The 17,973-nt window shown below is 39.9% G+C and overlaps 1 long non-coding RNA gene across 13 annotated transcripts in view; it reads right to left on the bottom strand.

Annotated features, from left to right (window-relative positions):
• LOC147374434 (uncharacterized) overlaps positions 1 to 17,973 on the bottom strand; it is a 288,128-nt gene that overhangs the window by 255,358 nt on the left and 14,797 nt on the right. For 2 of the 13 annotated variants that reach the window (XR_015163248.1, XR_015163246.1), the window contains exon 1: positions 15,731 to 16,270. The exons of 6 other annotated variants lie outside the window; for them this stretch is intronic. This is a non-coding gene — a long non-coding RNA (uncharacterized LOC147374434). Of the gene's footprint in view, positions 1 to 15,730; positions 16,639 to 17,973 lie in introns of those variants that run through there. 5 more of the 13 variants (XR_015163241.1, XR_015163243.1, XR_015163238.1 and 2 more) reach the window with 5 other exon arrangements.

Below are 17,973 nucleotides of genomic sequence, written 5' to 3' on the forward strand. Positions count from 1 at the left end.
GAGCTGTGTGACTCTCCTCAGCCCCCTCCAACACAGGAGAGAGGAGTCTTTGGGGATGAGCCGGGCTTCAAACACCATTTGATAATAACAATAAAACAGACCTGGATCAATTAGCTCAGGCCACTGAAACTAAATACCACAGACTAGGTGACTTAAAGGAAGAAATTTATTTGTTTGCAATCTGGAGGATGGACGTCTGAGACTGGGCTATCGGCATCACTGGGTTTTGGTGAGAGAACCATTTCTTGTTAGTAGACAGCTACCTTCCTGCTGGTGCGGGGAGAGACAGAGCAAGCTGTCTGGTGTCTCTTTGGTATAAGGGCACTCACCTCACAACGAGAGCTCTCTCCTCATGGCCTTATCTGGCCCTAATTACCTCCCAAAGGCCCCATATCCAAATCTTACCACATTGTCAGGTAAGGCTCCAATATATGAATTTTCAGGGGACACAAGAATCAGTCGGCAACAGAAATCCTATTCTAATGCCTCAGGCTGGCTCACACCAGAACCATGATAATAACAACTCATTAGTGCTGTTTTATGCCACTAAATTAGGTATAATTTGACATTCAGTAATAGAAAACCAGAACACTGGTGATTCTTATTCATCTTACAGGCTTCTGCCAGTTATTTCTGCAGAAAAGAATTTTCAGTAGTTTCCTAGCCCATTTCTCCCACTCAGGTTTAAGGTGGCTATTTCTATGTGCTTTCCAGACTCTTATATTTCATTTAAATATGCCATTTATCGCAAATGAGTGTAACTGTCTGTGTCCCCTATGAGAGTCTCTGAGGGTAGACAATATAAAATTTAGATTTTAAAAAAGTTTGTTGAAAGGATAAACATTTAAACCCATGCGTGTAAGGTAACCTTGAAAACAAGCTTGTAGGAAGAGAGGAATTAAGGACACCACCAGATGGGGAAGGAGCAATCTATTGCTCCTAAAGAAAACATCATCAGTATTCCCACCAACTTCATCCCCGCCCAAGAACGTGTGTGTGTGTGTGTGTGTGTGCACGCGTACAGACATAAGGGTGTCATTCTTACCCAAGGTGATCTACGAATCTGGGTGAATTTTAAAGAGGCACCGTCCTAGAGGAGAGCATCATCAGAGGTAGCATGCTTGTTTTTGATATAATTATATACAAATGATTACATGCAGCCACAGATGGTGATTAACATTGCAAACATTGAACAGAAAAAGATCCAAATGTACTCAATTAAAGCATATTTATTGAACATCTGCTATGTTCTTATTTGCTATGAGAAAAATGAGAGAATTATAAGGAAGCCTTCAAGGAAGTAATTATCTAATTAGTGAGATAAGATGTAAACACAAAAGAAATTTAATGTCTGAGGAGATAAATGGCTTAGTTGAGCGTATTAAGATCCAATGCAATCCAGCAGGAAATTACTCATGTAAATAAGTGACCAATGCTTTGTTCAAAAATATTTTTCAAGGCTATGACATTTAAGATTTAAGAATATGAGTTACACTGAGCTGAAAAATAAGAGGAATGACTTATACATTTTACTAATAGCACAATTATAAAAATTAAGAACTCTATTTAATTTCCTAATTAAGAAAAACAGAAGTGGTATCCTTTGGGATCTAACAATCAATACACTCACTGACTGATTTTTCTCTTTTAAATTTGTTTCTAAAGGATATTTACAGATTTTTCCCTGCTGTTATGAGGCCTAGATAATTTTAAAATTTTTCTTGTGACTTACGGAAAAATGCTAAACCAAATTTAATTCAGGCCATCACACAATACAGAAAAGTTCTTGTTGTCTTTCTCCTTGAAATTCTTAAATCCAATTCCAAACACTTATTACTTATTTTTGTAGGCTTTGAGGCTCAATTTCATAATTTTTTCAACAAAAATTGCAGTTTTTAGTTTTATATATAATGAGAAGTTAACATAAATGCAAAATCAGAAAAAAATACACTAGATGCAAAATGAAGAGATTAGAGAAAGCAAATAGAAATATGTTAAATTACCCTTTTCCATCCCATCCCTTCCTTTTATTCTCCATAGTAGTGAATGAGTCCATCATTTATCCCACTGTAAAGGTCAACGTAAGTAGCTTTCAATTAAGTGGGGATACGAATAGGTAAATGTGATGTGATGTGAAGTCACTCAGTCATGTCCAACTCTTTGCGATCCCATGGACTGGAGCCTGGAGCCTGGTAGGCTACAGTCCATGAAATAGGTAAATAGGAAACTGTAATACAATGTTTATTGTTATAATCAGGTTAAGACAGTAGGCTATGTATGGTCAATCAGACTGAGAGAAATGGAAAAAAACAAAACAAAACAGGAAGGATCAGAAAACAAATTGTTAACGAAATCAAAACAGGGAGAATTCTAAGCAGGATTAATATTATAAGAAAACATTTAGAGAGAAGGGAGAAGCAAAAACAAGTTTCATGTGCCCACAGTTTCAAGTGCAAGTTCAATACAGTTCAGTTGCTCAGTCGTGTCCAACTCTTTGTGACACCACGGATGCAACACGCCAGGGTTCCCTGTCCATCACCAACTACTGGAGCTCACTCAGACTCATGTCCATCATATCGGTGATGCCATCCATCCATCTCATCCTCTGTCGTCCCCTTCTCCTCCCGCCTTCAATCTTCCCCAGCATGAGGGATTCCAATGAATCCAATGAATCAGTTCTTTGCATGAGGTGGCTGAAGTATTGGAGTTTCAGCTTCAGCATCAATCCTTCCAATGAACCCCCAGGACTGATCTCCTTTAGGATGGACTAGTTGGATCTCCTTGCAGTCCAAGGGACCCTCAAGAGCCTTCTCCAACAACGCAGTTCAAAAGTATCAATTCTTTGGCACTCAGCTTTCCTTATAGTCTAACTCTCACATCCATTCACGACTACCTGTGGCAGATTCATTTCGAGTTTGGCAAAACCAATACAATATTGCAAAGTTTAAAAATAAATTTAAAAAAAATCCATAGCTTTGACTAGACAGACCTTTGTTGGTAAATTAATGTCTCTGCTTTTTTAAAGTGCAAGTTAGGGACTGGCAAGACTAGGGCTGAGAGATGAACAGTTAAGAATCTGTGAAGCAGGCTAAGGAGTACTGGACATTCTGAGGGCAAATTAGAGATACCGAAGGTTTTAGGTAAGAAATTGACTTGACCAGACAGTATTTTAGGAAGATCATTCTAGCTACTGAGGAGAGAATAAATTGAAGGATGTTATAACAAACTCAGTGAAAGATATTAGTGATCTGAACAAAGCTAGTTCAAGTTTGAAATGAATGTGGAAGGTAGTCAAGACATACTAAGGGGATGGAATTGGCAGGATCTGATGATTAAACTGTGGGCTATAAGATGACTTACCTTAAGTGGTTGGGTAACATGATACGCCAGTCTCTGACACAGGCAACACAAAAGCTGGTGGGGTGAAGTGATGTGCTTAGCCGTAGATGTGCTGAGATTTTCACAGCTGCATATGGAATGTGTAAGTGGAACTCAAGAGATGGAGTCAGAGCTCTAATTAAAGCCATGGAAGTGAATGAATTCATTGAACAGAAGTGCATAAAGTAAATAGAAAAGCTTAAATTAAGTCCCAAGAAACACTAATTTTAAAGGATTGGCTAGGAGAGAAGGCCTTTCCAAAGACACTAACAGGGACGCCAGGAACCACTGAAGGAGAACCACCATGGAAGCCAGGATAAGACTCTGCTTTAGGAAGGGAAGGAAGCATCAGTGATTAGCAGCATCCATGCTTAAGCTGAACCCTGGATGGTAGCAGGGGCAGAGGGTGGTGCTGGAAACCAGACTACCCAAGAGTGAATGAAGTGTTAGAAGTAGAACAAAGCTGTATGTAACTCTTTCAAGACTTCTAGATGAGAAAAAGAGGTCAGCAACTTAACCTCAGAATGTACAGTAATCAAAAAACTTAAAAAAGGTAGCAAGAATGTCGTGACATGTATGTGTGTATTTTGTCACTCAGTCGTGGCTGACTCTTTGCAACCCATGGACTGTAGCCCGCCAGGCTCGTCTGTCCATGAGCATTCTCCAGGCAAGAATACTGGAGTATGTGTGACATGTATAAAATGCATAATTGTCCCTCTATTACCCAGTGAGCATGTTCTCTTCTCTGCAAGCAGACTGTCTTGATGAGTTTTACAAAACTTATCAAGTCCAACTCAGCCCTAATACAGAGGTACACGCTTCTGTATGTGTCTCTCTCATGTTCACCCAACTGAGGCTGCTGTTACTAAACCCTTCTTCTTTCTCTTCCACCCATGCTCAGTCAGAGGTTAGACCCTGCATTGACTGGGGTAAGGTGGTATTTACAAGTGATCACTTAGCTTCGGTGCCTAGATAATTCTGGAGAATTAGAATGTGGAAGTTTTCTAACTGCATGCCAAGAAGATGACAATAAAATGGGAAGTTTTACATGATGCTACAACTTCAATAACTGCTGCTGCTGCTGCTAAGTCACTTCAGTTGTGTCCGACTCTGTGTGACCCCATAGATGGCAGCCCACCAGGCTCCCCCGTCCCTGGGATTCTCCAGGCAAGAACACTGGAGTGGGTTGCCATTTCCTTCTCCAATGCATGAAAGTGAAAAGTGAAAGTGAAGTCGCTCAGTTGTGTCCGACTCTTCACAACCCCATGGACTGCAGCCTTCCAGGCTCCTCCGTCCATGGGATTTTCCAGGCAAAAAGTACTGGAGTAGGTTGCCATTGCCTTCTCCATAATAACTGCACCACATGAAAATAATGGTTATTTCTGGTCAGAGCTGTAATTTTTATGCATTTTCGCAGGCATTTCCAAATGCTGGAAGTGTGATAAATACTGCTGTCATGTCTGTTATAAATTTGTATTTATTATTCCCTAGCAACTCCAGTCTACAATTGAAAACTCCCTGTTACCCAGCTGTCCTCTTCTTGTATATGTAATTGACTCAGTTTGGCCTCTCAGAGTCCCGGGGGTACCCTTTGGCTCTCTGCTCACACGAAGTCCTTCACACATAGCACACTGCACATTTCACTGTCAGGCACACCCACCCGGAACCCTTTCTCCTCCTGACTTACATGTGATACTGCCAACTTCTTCCTCATCTTGTGAGTCACTACTCCCCTGTGGTCTTGCATCTGGCCCAGGGACTTGGAGAATTGGGAGGCAGGCCCAGAATTCCTGGATATCTCCTACTGCCAACTGGGATTAACATCTGGGTTAGCCTAACCATGCTTTCAGCTTCTATGAACTGGGGAGTGCAGTGAACTAAGCATGTCCAGCACGACAGCTGACCAAGTCTTAATCCCCAGGCAAAGGTTAAACCTTCTTCGGTACACAGCCAAGATTTAGATTTCTTAATTTTTATCCTCATTTGATTGCACTAGGACACTCCCATTTTCTTCTTTATTCCACTGCACAACGAAGTTAAAAATGTTTAATATAACTTACAGAATTTTGTCTTATTAGAGGATTAAAAGCCAAGGTAAAATCATTGGAAAGCAATATAGAAGCTTTCTACTTTCGCAAGGCCTATTTTTCTTTGGACATGACTCACTTTTAAATGGTCAAGAGCAGTGTCCTCCAAAACATGACCCTGGAATATTGTTCCCTAAAAATGTTAATGCTATGTACTCAAAGGGAAAAATAAAAATAAAAACGAGTAACAGACTGCGAGAGTAACTCGGAGCAAAGCTGTTGGAGCGCACAAAATTAATCAGGTTGCTTTATTGCAGAACCCTTCAGCTATTAGTAAATATTAGTGCAGTGTGAACACCTAAGAAGACAGGAATACAATGTGCAGCGGTGCCCACTGGAGCTGCTTGCAGGGGGAGGATTCGCGTTCCACAGAGCACAACTAAGAAGAGATGCTCCTATAAGGGCATCAATACTGACAGGCTCACACAGGCCATACACACACATGGGCTACCAATTCATCCACAGCTTTGAATTTGCTTTAGCTCCAACACCGGTGAGGACTGTCACCTGAACTGCTCTCTGGCGCTCTTGTTTTTTCTTGTAGAATGGACAAACTAAGTACACTTGACCCTTGAACACAGGTTCGAACTGGGCACATTCATTTATACACACATTTTAAAAAATACATACAACAGTACTACATGATCCAAGCTTGGTTGGTTGAATACACTGATGTGGAATTGCAGATGTGGAGGGCTGACTGTAAAGTCACAGACTTTTCACTGTGCAGGGAATTGGTAGCCCTAAGTGCTGCATTGTTCAAGGGTTAACTGTAGTTTACTGACTGCATTACATCGTGGGTACCAAAGGCATCATCACCTAATCATACACATATCAATTTCCACTTGCAGTTTCTATCCAAATTGAAAGTAGAGCAAAGTTTATCATCTCCTTGGCCCTACCTCACACTTTAGCAACTTATTGCCCATCATGAGTCCACATAAACAGGGAATTTGACAAAGAAGTTATGTTCAATGAGGTATAATATCCTTTAACAAATAAAAGCAAAAAATTGATATTCCCTACCTAGTGACCAGATTTTCTGTATGTATTTCAAGAAACAATAGGTATGCTGAAAGCACAGTATGAGATCATGGTAAACTATATTCTTTTGGTAACATAGTTGAGTATGACTCATCTTAGAGAGCCACAAAAGTTGAATAGATTCTACTGCCATTCTTATGGTAAGGGGCTGAGCGGTGGCAGGATAGAAGCTGAGGAAGAATCTGCCCTTCCTGTCTCCCAGTGGTGTGCTGTGTCCTGAAACAGAATATCAGGTTCTTCTATGTGTGGAGAGGTTTTGAATTCTTAGAAAGAAGGGTATCTTATTAGCCAAAAATTTTCAAAAATAATTTTGAGAGTGTTCTACTCATCTCATATTTGAGGAACATTGTTCTCTTGGGACTTAACAGTTTGCCCTACTTGAGGACATGGTCAGTCACTCAGTTCAGTTGCTCAGTCGTGTCCAATTCTTTGTGACCCCATGAATCGCAGCACGCCAGGCCTCCCTGTTCATCACCATCTCCCGGAGTTCACTCAGACTCATGTCCATCATGTCAGTGATGCCATCCAGCCATCTCATCCTCTGTCGTCCCCTTCTCCTCCTGCCCCCAATCCCTCCCAGCATCAGAGTCTTTTCCAGTGAATCAACTCTTCACATGAGGTGGCCAAAGTACTGGAGCTTCAGCTTTAACATCATTCCTTTCAAAGAACACCCAGGGCTGATCTCCTTTAGAATGGACTGGTTGGATCTCCTTGCAGTCCAAGGAACTCTCAGGAGTCTTCTCTAATACCACAGTTCAAAAGCATTAATTCTTCGGTGCTCAGCTTTCTTCACAGTCCAACTCTCACATCCATACATGACCACAGGAAAAACCATAGCCTTGATTAGACGGACCTTTGTTGGCAAAGTAATGTCTCTGCTTTTGAATATGCTATCTAGGTTGGTCATAGCTTTCCTTCCAAGGAGTAAGCGTCTTTTAATTTCATGGCTGCAGTCACCATCTGGAGCCCAAAAAAATAAAGTCTGACACTGTTTCCACTGTTTCCCCCTCTATTTCCCATGAAGTGATGGGACCAGATGCCATGAGCTTAGTTTTCTGAATGTTGAGCTTTAAGCCAACTTTTTCAGTCTCCTCTTTCACTCTCATCAAGAGGCTTTTTAGTTCCTCTTCACTTTCTGCCATCAGGGTGGTGTCATCTGCATATCTGAGGTTACTGATATTTTTCCCGGCAATCTTGATTCCAGCTTGTGCTTCATCCAGCCCAGCGTTTCTCATGATGTACTCATCATGATGGTATCCATATACTAATGAGCTGTTACACTCTGAGCACTGGGGTTATTTAACAATGTGCCTCAAAACAGCATCTCCTGCTACAGACTGACAAAAGCATCAATAGTTTCTTAGAACCCAGCAAGCAAAGGGTCTAATTTTCTCATTTCAAACTTAAAGGATATAATATCAAAGAGATAAGAAATGAAAGCTCTCAGACTCAGCCATCATGGAGGGTGGTTTTCTTATCCAGACAATTGATGGAAGCAAGGATGTGAATATTATTAGCTATAATAATATACTAAAATTAATCTATTTGACAGATCCTTTATATAACTCATATAATATAAATATATCCATATAATTTATTCACTATATAACATACACAATTTACACAATATAAGTATTACATATAATACACAATTTAATATATAATAAATTATTATATGCACTATATTTATGAGAAAAATTTTTTAAAATATGATAAAATATGCCATATGTCACCATGAGTATGACATAAATTCTTCCTGACTTTATTTCCCCTCATAAAAAGAACTAATAACTAATCACTTACAAGACACCACTGAGAGAATCCTAGAACATGAGGCTGAGGTAACCATCACACACACAGACCACATCAGAAGAGAAAGAGGAACGGCTACCCACTGACCACACTGCCCCTCCCCCAGGCTGGAACGGCACGTTGAGAAGAGAGCTACCCTAAACCTACGGCTCCTCCAGTTGGAAATGAGAGCCTAGGGTGGACATCAGCTCCCCCAGAATTATAAGTTGCTTCCTTGGAGCTTTCACTCCTGTCTTGCCCCTTAAGAATTGTGGGGGAATTGCCAGAACTTGACCACTAGAAATTTGGTTGTTATGGAGAAGCCATGACAGGCTTGCAGTAACTAGCACTTGGATGGTGGCAGATCAAGTTCCTACCGCCAGGGCCCTTGGTGTAGTCCCAACCAGAAGCTGTATTCATCTGTGGAGCCAAGACAACGGTACAGTCTGACCAGGGAACTCAGCAGGGTGAAGGTCTGCCTGACTCAGGTCCTCAAATAAAGAACTTTGCCAATCCTGACCTGCCCCTTCCCAGGCAGGGGAGCTGAATCTTAGTCCAACCAACTGCTGAGTTTAGCTCCCAGCCCCTGTTGACCAGAAAGCATGACTGGGGACACATGGAAACCACCTACCCTGCAAGACTTGAGTGGCAGAGTCTGTAGGCAGAGCTGATTGTTCTTGAAGCAAAGTCAGTGCACCCATCAGCCAAGGAACTTGGGGAGTGGTTTGGCTTGAGTCAAGACCACAAGGAGTCTTGTTGAGCTTGAAGCTGGCTTCTCCATTCTGACCAGTCAGGGAAACTAATGCATAGCCACAGCTATCACTAAACACAGTTTTCAACTCCTCTGATGAGCACATGGGAAATTGCATAGACCATCCAATAGCCCTGCTCACAGAGGCACCTGAACAGAGTACAGCCCATCACTTTCCCTGTTTACAGGACAAAATCCTTGACCTGTCTGGCCAGGGAACTCAGTTCATAATCTTGCTTGACTTGAGTGCCCCAAACAGTGAGCCACATAAACACACTCCGGGGTTCATTATGTTGAGTAACCCCCACCATGCCCTGGGCAGAACTTATAATTTATAGGCCTACCTATGGTTTAGGACAGTACCAAGTCTGAATATCTAGTAAGCCTAGACAACCTAGAAAAAAATCTAATTATCTAGAGAAGCAAGCAACCATGATGACCATTCTATAGCATTACCTGGACTGGAAACCAAGTCAGCAGACCTATCCAACTATTCTCAACAAACAGCATCCCCCACCTCAGCCCATGAGCTTAGGGCTTAGGCAACAGCCTTGCTCAAAAGTAAACCTCAATAGTTAGCCCCATCTGTCCAAGGGCATTATCATCAGACATGTCCGGAAAACCAAATCATAAAATCTGCAAAAGAAGATGGATGACTCACATGAACAGATACCAAAGTAAGGAATCAAGAATTATAATAAGGGCTTCCCTGGTGGTCCCACGGTTGAGAATCTGCCTTGAAATGCTTGGGACACCAGTTCGATCCTTGGTCTGGCAAGACCCCACGTGCTGTGGAGCAACTAAGCCCATGTGTCTCAACTGTCACAACCACGCAGCCCACACACCCCAAGCCCGTGCTCCACAAGAGAAACCACCACAGTGAGAAGCAGGCGCACTGCAAGGTAGAGCCCCGACACTCGGCACCTAGAGAAAGCAACGAGACTCTCACAGCAGAAATAAATGTGAAAAATTATAATAAATCAGGTAAATGTGACGTTATCAAAGGAAACTAATAAAGCTCCAATAACTGACCCTAAAGCCACGGACATCTAGAAACTATTAGATGAACAACACGGAATAATCCTCTTAAAGGAGTCTAGTGAACTAAAACAATACACAGCCAGTGAGCAAAATTAGAAAAACAGTGTATGACCAAAACATGAAGTTCAGCAAACAGAAACCATTAAAAAAATCAGAAATCCTAAAGCTGAAAATTACAATGACTAAATTGAAGACCTCAATAAAGAGCTTCACAAGCAGACCCAACCATGCAGGAAAAAGAATTAGTAATCTCAAGGACAAGACATTTGATATTACAGAGTCAGAAAAGCAAAAGGAAAAAAGGATGAGAAAAGAATGAAGAAAGCCTAAAGGACTTAAGGAACAGGAAAAAACAGAACAGAACAAAACTAACTAGCTGTACTGTGGGAATTTCAGAAGGAGGTGAGGGGGGAAAGTATTATTTAAACTATTAATGACTGAAAACTTCCTACACTTGGAAAGAGAAATGGACATCCAAATAAAAAAGTCCTGTAAGATTCCCAAAGAGTTTGAACCTAGACAAGGGTGTGCTGAGAAACATTATAACTGAATTATCCAAAGTACAAACAAAGAAAGGATTTTCAAAGCAACAAGAGATTAGAGAGAATGTACAAGGGAACCAATGTAAGACAGTCAGCAGATTTCTCAACAGGAACTTTTCAAGTCAGGAGAAAAGGGGATGACATATTTAAAATGTGGAAAAAAGCACACAAAACCCTGCCAACCAAGAATTCCATTCCCAGAAAAGTTGTTCTTCAGAAACAAAGAAAGACAATGACTTTACTTAACAAACAAAAGCTGAAAGAGACCATTACAAGAAATGCTAAAGATTCTCTGAGTGGAAACAAAAGAAGGCTTACTGACATCATAAAACATAGAAGACAGCAGAAAACGTATTAGCAATACTAAATATATAGTCACATTTAAATTCTTAAATATGGTCCTGATGGTGTATAAATCAGTTACAACTTTTTTTAAAATTAAAAAACAAAGACAGCAAAAATAACCATAGCTACAATAATCTGTCATTGGTTGGATATTAAAATTATGTAAACTGTAACATCAGTAACCTAAATTGTAAAGGGGGAAGGGAGTGAAAGTGTAAAGTTTAGGAATGTTATTGAGGTTAAGTGGTTATGAGTTTAAATACGGCATTATAATTTTTTTCTTTTTTTAAGATAAAAATAAAGTTGCCACAGGATCCAGCAATCCCACTCCTGGGCATATACCCAGACATAACTGCAATTCAAAAACTGCATCCCTATATTCATAGCCACACTATTTACAATCGACAAGATTTTAAAAACAGTGTAAATCTTCATCAACAGAGGAATGGATAAAGAATACATGGTGTATACATATGTGTATACACACACACACACACACACTCATGGCATATTACTTAGCCATGGGAATGGGAGCTAATGAAATAACACCACTTGCAGCATGGATGGATCTAGAGATTACCATATTAAGGCAAGTCAGTAAGAAAGAGAAAGGCAAATACCATATGATATTTCTTACAGATAGAATCTCAATACACAAATTAACATATCTATCAAACAGAAGCAGACTCACAGACAGAGAACAGACTTGCAGTTGCCATAAGGGAACAGAGGCAGGGGAAGGAAGGACTGGGTGTTTGGGATTAGCAGGTGCAAACTATTATACAGAGAATAGAATAAAACAAGGCCTATTGATTCATCACAGAATATTGATTATAGTTACATGTGTTACAGTTCCCTTCATTGCATAGCACAGAGAACTATAATCAATATTCTGTGATGAATCATAATGGAAAAGAATATGAAAAGGCACATATATAAATGAATCACTTTGCTATACAGCAGAAATTAACACACTAAATCAACTATACTTCACTAAATTTTTTTAAAAGAAGATAACATTGACTACACAATGTGGAAATGAATTAGAAAGGGATAAGGTGAAGAGGAAAAAATGTCAGTAGTAGATGATCCAAGGGATAGTGGGTTGATTTTTAAACTGAATGTAAAATTTTCCAAATCAGAGTAAGTCATATCTAAGCTATTCTGGCAGCTAAATCACACCATCTTTGGCTCTGTGTATTTCAGTCAGTGGGGTAACACAGAAAAGCGGGGTCAACAGAAAAGGCAACAGGAACAACCACAGGTTAGTCTGTCTGAATCTGCAGTAAGTGGCTGACCTACAACAGCATCTCTCCATCCTGAAGCTCATCAGAACCACCAGAGAACTTTCAAAATGCTGATGCTAAGACAGAGATACTGATTTAACTTATCTGAGTTGGGATCCTGGAAACATCCCCATGAGGGATCAGCAGGGAGGGCTGAGATCCAACAAGAACCAATGAGTCTACCCCAAACTTCAGGCCTATCTATTTCAGCTTGTTAATTTACGCTTCACAGCCAAAGGCAGATGATCTCAAATTTTAGTAGGCTTCAGAAGTCCATGGAGAGTTTGTCAAGGCTCTGATGGCCCCAATTCTCAGAGCTGCTGATTCAGGAGGCCTGTGTGGGACCTGAAAACTTACATGTATAACAGGTACTAAGGCGCTGCTGCTGGTCCAAAAACCAGACTTCGAGAACCACTAGCCTAAGGTAATCAATTTGGAAATGAGAACTTTAAAAATGATTTTTTTTTTTACTGGAGGAACTGACTTTTCTTATTCTTTCATTACTTTAGATACGTAGAATCTTTTTAGTTTCACACCTTGTATACTGTAAAAACATCAAAATGGAAACAAAAATGAAGAAACTATGGTAGGATTTTATCACAGATGTGAGACGTAAATAGAGCCTTGAAGGATTTCCTCAAAATACAATCTATACTGACTCTTATGGTTTTTAAAAATAATTTAGAATGAGAGAATATATAATAATATGATGGTTCACTATTGTTCATGATTTAGAAAAAGCTTGCCCACCGTAATCATGACTGACCAATGTTTCTGTCTAAAATGAGTCTGCAACTTATGACAAACCCAGCATCTGGGGTTGGTCAGCTATCTCATAACTCAGTCAAACTCTAATCATGTTGATTCATTATTATTTTTGTGATACTATTGTTTTTTCAATTCTTTAGGAACCTTTGTTAGTTTAAAAAAGATTGTTTTTCTCTGGAAAAATATTACCGAAGAAATTTTGATTTTAGTCAAGTCTGATGTGTTTCTCGAATGTACACAAATCATTTCAAAGCTCTTATTAAAAGTTAAACTCTACCTTTACTTTAACTGTATAATCAAATATAACTTAGGTCAGGAATTTAATGGCTCTTCATATAAAATAACTTTCAGTATTTAAAAAAAATGACTTCCACAATGTCAAAATTCTTATTCTTAATACTTTTTCTGCTTAGCACATTAACCTTTCTTATGTCAACTGGTGAATCAAGTCTTATGGATAGCAAGGAATTTTCATATTGAATAATTTTTAAAAAATCACATGTTTTAAAATGCTTGGCATGTTTTGTACAAACTATACAACAGTATTATTTTCAACAATAACAAAATGAAATATACTCAAAAGCCAAAACATACCACCACAGACTTTTATTTCTAAAAATGTACCAGTATCAAACATCACCAAAACTATGAATATAAAAATAAAACCATCAAAATGAAATGATGCTGTTTTGAAATGAAGGAACGGCCTGGTTTTTTCCCAATTAGGATAAAAAAAATCTGGCTCAACAAACAGATTCTGAACTGAGCACTGAAGGCAGACAGACTCGGCTTTATTGGCCCGTGACCCATAGCTCTGGACTTTTCTTGTCATTAACTCAGAACACTTTACCAGGCTGGAATATTCTAGAAGTAAGTGGCTGTTAAATTAGCTTTGGGGAGAATCTTAAAAACTGGCAGGAAAAGCCAACAAACCACACTTTTTATTAACTTATTCCAGATTAAACCACAGAACATGAGAACTCTTAATCAATTTTGGATGCCTGCTTGACTGTACCTTATACACCTGCATTCAGTAAGATGGCCTCTGCACACACCAAAACTCCACTACAAAAGAAACTGTGGTTTCTACTGCAATCTCACAGTTGTTACTTTCACGCTCTTTAGAACTCTTAATTTATCCAGAACAATTCCAGCATTTCATGGCAACGGGAAATTATTTTAAGATACATTAAAACTGTAGACAAAAAGACCTGAAGATGAAGCATCTGTAAGCCCATAGTTGGATTTACTGTTTATAGTTCACATAGTGCAAAGGCATTTTGAAAAATCATTGTTTTGTCAGAAATAATTTGTGGAGTAACTTATAACCATTTAAGAAACATTTACTAACACCAATGCAAGACATGGTATTAACACTTCTCAATAAAAGTGTAGTTTCTCTTTAAGGGTAAAGATTGCTTATCATTATTTATTCATAAGCTAAGGAGTCACATTTAGGTAAAAAACAATCATAAAATGTCTGCATGGTTAAACATATAGTTCCATTAACCATTAAAAGAACATTAGTATAAATTGTATTTTTATAATAAGGAGTATTTGACTAAAATCAGATACTGAGATAAAATAGAAAGCTTGGCATATTATTGACTTTTTGATGTTTTAATATTTTCATTTGGAAGTAAAATCTAATTCAGTTATTTTGTAAGACTGTACAAGAATATGATCATTTTGAATATCTTGAGAAAAAAGAAACAATAAATATGTAAGAAATGGATCAAAGTACGAATTAAATATATATAGCACTCCTGTTTCTTTCCCCTTTGTTTTGCACCAAGAACAGTGACAGATTTGAAATACTTGACTCTATTCAATACAGTAAATAATGTGGTCAAGCAGGAAGCTCAAGGAAAACTATGTAACATGATTTATGGTTCCTGGAAGTGCCTAGGTGTACAGGTTGATAAATACACAATTGTATCAAAACACTTTAGAACAAGAAAGAGGAACTAGAGATAATCTATTTCCACAATCTCATCTCCCCATGAAGAAATTAAAACTCAGAGCTAAGAGCAGCCCTCTTGGTAGGTATCCCTTTCTCATATTTGCGTGTAGTATAAATAGCACATCTAGTTGATACTTTTTCATGTGGTCTAGAATAAACTAGGGAAAACTTGCCTGGTGCCTCTGAAACCTTCATGTGCTGGTGTGTTTGTTGGACAGGACCCACGCCCAGACATCAAGTCCAATAAGTCTGAATTGAGTGCAGGTAGATGCAATTTCAAGTGACTGTGATGAAGTCAACCCAGGTTAGTGCTGAGAAATACACAACTGCAGACTGGCACGTTTTTAAAAGGGATTTTATGTTGAGTGAGCACACTTTTCCAAACAAGTCACAGCTTTTTCATTAAACTATAATGGCTTTTCCTTACCTTTGCAACTCTAAGGAAAAGGGAATGCTTGTTTAATCAAGAAACTGGGAGACCACAGTTTCTACACATGAGAACTACCTGGGATCCTCGTGAGACTACAGATTCACTGGGCCTTTTCCTGTAGAGTGTTATTTACAGGGAGATATGTGATGGGACCCAGGAATCTGTAGTTTTCAGAGTCTTCCCTGGTAATTCTGAAAACCAACCCAGGTTGAAAAATACACCATGATCTGTTGTGTTAAAACAGGCTCCAGCAGTTCTAAACTCTGGTTATAGAATCAACCAGAGGACTCAGGAAAACGCTTACCTCCAGAGCTTCTCGGAGAAGGCAATGGCACCCCATTCCAGTACTCTTGCCTGGAAAATCCCATGGACGGAGAAGCCTGGTGGGCTGCAGTCCATGGGGTCACGAAGAGTCGGACATGACTGAGCGACTTCACTTTCACTTTTCACTTTCATGCATTGGAGAAGGAAATGGCAACCCACTCCAGTGTTCTTGCCTGGAGAATCCCAGGGACGGGGGAGCCTGGTGGGCTACCGTCTATGGGGTCGCACAGAGTCGGACACGACTGAACCGACTTAGCAGCAGCAGCAGCCAGAGCTTCTGGATGGGTCGGTCTGCAGTAATTCTGAGAATCTGCACTGTTTCAGGCTCCCAGGTGATGTTGATACCTTGCGAAACTCTGGGCTGAACTGTGCTCTGCAAACTGAGGCAGAAGATTCACAGGAAAATGCCCAGAAGCCGCTGCAGTTTCTCTGCTGAAACCAGGGCCTCTGCTCCTGCTGCCTGAAGAACATGAAAATGGCGGCCGCAGCCTTTTTCCAAGCCTGGAACAGGTGTTTCCAGTTCCTGAAACCTGAACGCTAACCTCCTGGGCTAGATTCTGTCCCATGGAGTTCCCAGGCCTCTGGGGCGAGATGGGGGAGCACGGCCAGAGTGGAGAGGGGCTAGGGGTGGGAAACAGGAGAGGGGAAATCCTGCTAACCGCCAAAATGAAAGGTAACACAAATAGGCGGGTAGGTTTTATTAGTAGTTTGTCCCCAAATTAGTTAACTCAGTGATCATATTGGAAACAACACGGGGACTTCCCCGATGGTCCAGTGACTAAGACTCCCGGGTCCCAATGCAGGGGAGTTGGCATACAATTGGCATGCCCTATTCAACCCCTGGTCAGGGAACTAGATCTCACATGTGGCAACTAGAGCTCACAGCTGCAAATGAAGATCCGGAATGCAGCAAGGAAGATAGAAGATCCGGCCAGTGGCGGCTAAGACCACGCTTAGTCAAATAAATAAATATATTTTTTTTAAATAATAATAACACAAAGTGTGGGTCAACACACACACACAAATTACCTCGTTTTTCATTGAACTTGTGTAGTGAATGTTACTACATGCTACCCAGTTACCCCTCAGGACAGCACACTTACTTCCTCCCTCCTAGGGTTGGACACGACTGAAGTGACTTAGCAGTAGCAGCAGCAGGGGGTTGCTGGGAGTGATGCCCAGTCAGCAGCCCTCAGCTCTCTTCAGGAATTACACATTTGATGTGAGTCACTGTCCTCAGACCCTGCTCCACTTCAGGAATAGCCAGTATCCAGTGACTGGACATCTGGGGTCCTTGCCAAAACTGAATGATCTTGTAAACTTTAGCGGTCTATGTAGGTTGCCAAGGGCTTTATTGTGATTGCATAAAACCTACCTTCTCTATCTTCCCAATCTTATTTATTTACTTATTTTTGGCTGCTCTGGGTATTCCTTGCTATGCACAGGCTTTTTCTAGTTGTGGCCGGTAGGGGTTGCTCTCCAGTTGGCATGCTCAGGCTTCTCATTGCATTGGCTTCTCTTGTTGCAGAGCTCAGGCTCTAGGCAAGCAGGCTCAGAGGCTGCAACTCGTGGGCTCTAGAGCACAGACTCAGTAGTTGTGGTAACCGTGCTTACTTGCCCTGTGGCAAGTAGGATCTTCCCAGACCACGGCTAAAACACATGTCCCCTGCATTGACAGGAAAATTTTTAATCACTGGATCATCAGGGAAGTCCTGTCTGCTTAATTGCATTACCTTCTCTTCATTCACCCTTTAAGAGAATGACCCCCAAATATTCCTGCACTCAAATCTCCATTTAGATGATCACATAGCATGTTCTATTAATAAGAAAAGCACAAATGAAATTAGATACAAATTATTAAGAAAAAATTTCTACCTGGGGAAAAAAACTAAAAAAAATGAATAAATGCGAAAACTCATAAAAATTCCATGAGAGGATCAATAAAGGAATAAAATCTATTTTTATTAAAATAAAAAAAGGAACAAAAATCTATTAAAATCTAAAAGAGCAATACAATAAAATCTAAGGCTCTTCCCGTCTCAACAAAGAGAAACTGAAAATGTAATGGCAAAATTCTGGGTAACAACAAAATGATTTATCAGCCTAGATATAATTCTGAAAAGTAATATAAAGCACATGATGTACATGAAATAAATTTTGAAATTTATTCCAATGAGGAGGAATGTTTTGTCCTACCAGTTATCAAAATACAGTAATTTTATC

This window comes from Bos grunniens, chromosome 4 (assembly GCF_055505025.1).
Source record: "Bos grunniens cultivar Pamir isolate PY7600 chromosome 4, Bosgru_T2T1.0, whole genome shotgun sequence".
Lineage (NCBI taxonomy): Eukaryota > Metazoa > Chordata > Mammalia > Artiodactyla > Bovidae > Bos > Bos grunniens.